Source organism: Sinocyclocheilus grahami, unplaced genomic scaffold (assembly GCF_001515645.1).
Source record: "Sinocyclocheilus grahami isolate Dianchi unplaced genomic scaffold, SAMN03320097.WGS_v1.1 scaffold346.1, whole genome shotgun sequence".
In the NCBI taxonomy this organism is placed as follows: domain Eukaryota; kingdom Metazoa; phylum Chordata; class Actinopteri; order Cypriniformes; family Cyprinidae; genus Sinocyclocheilus; species Sinocyclocheilus grahami.
The window spans coordinates 2,288,434-2,291,987 of NW_015505525.1; the positions used below are offsets into that span (position 1 = coordinate 2,288,434).

Below are 3,554 nucleotides of genomic sequence, written 5' to 3' on the forward strand. Positions count from 1 at the left end.
TTAATAAATAACAATTTGTCCCTCGTATCTCTTTGCGCCTTGAAGAATTCTCAGTTCCTTAAAGTGTATAACGGCCGGGAAGCAAGAAAACACACAGTCAATGTATTCTCAATACTTCAATTTATTCATAGAAATACAGATATTATATAGGCATATGTCGAGGGGAGTTTCACCCTCTCAACCAATGAGGATAGAATGACATACACATATAGGATCTTTGGCCAAGAACATGTATTTTGTATAAAATGGCCACATGTACAGAAAAACATGTACATATTAGGAATAGACTTTTGGCGAAGGATGCTGAACCCGCCTCACAGTTCAGCAAGAACTCCTTTAACTCGTAGTCCTAGCATTCATCTACTTATTTGGGCATTTGAGCCAAGCAACTAATGTATACATGTGCGCATGCCTACCTCGAATATGAGTAAGAGACATTAAAACACCATTCAAGAGAGAGAACAGATAGAGGAGGGAGAGTGAGAGGGAGAGGGAAAGAAAGGAGGGGTGAGGCATATTTGGAACATTCTCAAGACAGAGAGGGTTTTCTAACACCAATTTAAATGTAACACAAAAAAGCAGCCCAGGTGCGACTTGAACACATAGGTTGATGCCATAACTCATTAGGCCACTGGGACTTTTACTGGTGGAGCCAGAGGTATTCACATACAGTCTGGCTAAAAGTAATCTAAAAAAGTATCTCAGAAGATTACCAGTTCTATGCTTATTCCCATGGCTATAATTTCACTTTGAAAATATCATCATGGAATTTCTTGCATAGCCAATTTAAATGTAACACAACAAAAGCAGGCCAGGTGCGACTTGAACACAAAGGCTGATGCCATAACCCATTAGGCCACTGGGCCACTTCTATGATTATTCTAATGGCTATAGTGTCACTTTGAACTTTTCAGCCTGGATTTTCTAGCAAAGCCAATTTAAAGGAAACCCCTCAAATATGACCCAGGTGGGACTTGAACCCACAATCCACAGCTCTGGAGGCTGATGCCTTATCCATTAGGCCACTGGGCCAACTTTTGGTTAACCCAGAGACATTCACAGACAGTCTGATGCAAGATAAACTGATAGCTCTTTCAGAAAATTGCCAGTTATATGCTAATTCTCATGTTTCATTGTCATGGCAATAGTGATAAACTGATAGAGCTTTCAGAAAACAGCTCATGATGCCACTGGATGCCACTGGGCCTCTTCTCTGATTGATCCTTCTCTGATTGAACCTATGCTACGCTGTTTCTATGGTATGCTATGCTCTATGCTAATTCTAGCTCTATACTAGTTCTCATATTTTGTTGTCGTGTCTATTGTGCCACTTTAAACTTATCATCCCAGCATTTCTTGCGCAGCCAACTTAAATGTAACACAACAAAAGCAGGCCAGGTGCGACTTGAACACAGAGGCTGATGCCATAACCCATTAGGCCACTGGGACACTTCTATGCTTATTCTAATTGCTATAGTGTCACTTTGAACTTTTCATACTTGAATATCTTGTTCAGGCAATTTAATCAAAGGCCCCGAACGATGACCCAGGTGTGACTTGAACCCACAATCCCCAGCGCCAAAGGCTGGCGCCTTATCCATTAGGCCACTGGGCCTTTTTACTAGCTATCCTACAAACCAATCCAACAAAAACAATCCAGATGGGACTTGAACACAGAGACTGATGCCATAACCCATTAGGACACTTCTATGCTTATTCTAATGGCTATAGTGTCACTTTGAACTTTTCATAATTGAAAATATTGTTCAGCCAATTTAAACATAAGCCCTGGACGATGACCCAGGTGGGACTTAAACCCACAATCCCCAGCTCCAAAGGCTGGTGCCGTATCCACTAGGCCACTGGGTCTGTTTTGTTAGCTATCCACCAACGAAACAAAACAAAAACAATCCAGATGGGCCTTGAACACAAAGAATAATGCCATAACCCTTTAGGCCACTGGAACTTTTACTGGTGGACCAGAGATATTCACAGACAGTCTAGCTAACACTAAACTAAAAAAGTACCTCAGAAGATTACCAGTTCTATGCTAATTCTCATGGCAATAGTGTCACTTTGAAATTATCATCATGGAATATCTTGCATAGCCAATTTAAATGTAACACAAAAAAGCAGCCCAAGTGCGACTTGAACACATAGGCTGATGCCATAATTCATTAGGCCACTGGGACTTTTACTGGTGGACCAGAGATATTCACAGACAGTCTAGCTAACACTAAACTAAAAAAGTACCTCAGAAGATTACCAGTTCTATGCTAATTCTCATGGCAATAGTGTTAGGCCACTGGGTCTGTTTTGTTAGCTATCCACCAACGAAACAAAACAAAAACAATCCAGATGGGCCTTGAACACAAAGAATAATGCCATAACCCTTTAGGCCACTGGAACTTTTACTGGTGGACCAGAGATATTCACAGACAGTCTAGCTAACACTAAACTAAAAAAGTACCTCAGAAGATTACCAGTTCTATGCTAATTCTCATGGCAATGGTGTCACTTTGAAATTATCATCCCAGCATTTCTTACGCAACCAACTTAAATGTAAACTCTTAAAAACAACCAGATGGGACTTGAACACTCAATCCCCAGTTCCGAAGGCTGATGACACAGCACCTTTTTCCCTGGTCAACCTAACCAGTGAGATAAATTTTCAGGGCTTACAGAACCTATGCTATGCTCTATGCTAATTCTAACTCTAACTCTCATGTTTTGTTGTCGTGTCTATTGTGCCACTTTAAACTTATCATCCCAGCATTTCTTGCGCAACCAACTTAAATGTAACTCAACAAAAGCAGGCCAGGTGCGACTTGAACACAGAGGCTGACGCCATAACCCATTAGGCCACTGGCACCTCTATGCTTATTCTAATGGCTATAATGTCACTATGAACTTTTCATACTTGAATATCTTGTTCAGCCAACTTAAACATAAGCTCTAAATGATGACCCAGGTGGGACGCAAACCCCAAACCCCAGCGCCAAAGGCTGGTGCCTTATCCATTAGGCCACTGGCACCTCTATGCTTATTCTAATGGCTATAATGTCACTATGAACTTTTCATACTTGAATATCTTGTTCAGCCAACTTAAACATAAGCTCTAAATGATGACCCAGGTGGGACGCAAACCCCAAACCCCAGCGCCAAAGGCTGGTGCCTTATCCATTAGGCCACTGGGCCTTTTTATTGGCAAACCTGCCTACCAAGCAAAACAAAAACAATCCAGATGGGACTTGAACCCAGAGACTAATGCCATAACCCTTTAGACGACTGGAACTTTTACTGGTGGACCAGAGGTATTCACAGACAGTCTGGCTAACACTAAACTAAAAAAAAAACTCAGAAGATTGCCAGTTCTATGCTAATTCTCATGGCAATAGTGCCACTTTGAAGTTATCATCCTGGAATTTATTTCATAGCCAACTTAAATGTAAACTCTTAAAAACAACCAGATGGGACTTGAACACTCAATCCGCAGTTCTGAAGGCTGACGACACAGCACCTTTTTACCTGGTCAACCTAACCAGCGAGATAAA

At 41.3% G+C, this 3,554-nt stretch overlaps 3 non-coding genes across 3 annotated transcripts; all 3 read right to left on the reverse strand.

The window, feature by feature from the left end:
- Positions 1-959: 959 nt before the first annotated feature.
- Positions 960-1,032, reverse strand: trnaw-cca (transfer RNA tryptophan (anticodon CCA)). Its single transcript has one exon. It is a non-coding gene; the product is annotated as a tRNA-Trp (tRNA).
- Positions 1,033-1,542: 510 nt separating this feature from the next.
- Positions 1,543-1,615, reverse strand: trnaq-uug (transfer RNA glutamine (anticodon UUG)). Its single transcript has one exon. It is a non-coding gene; the product is annotated as a tRNA-Gln (tRNA).
- A 181-nt stretch (positions 1,616-1,796) lies between these two features.
- On the reverse strand, positions 1,797-1,869 carry trnaq-uug (transfer RNA glutamine (anticodon UUG)). The gene has a single exon. It is a non-coding gene; the product is annotated as a tRNA-Gln (tRNA).
- Between the last annotated feature and the right edge of the window lie 1,685 nt (positions 1,870-3,554).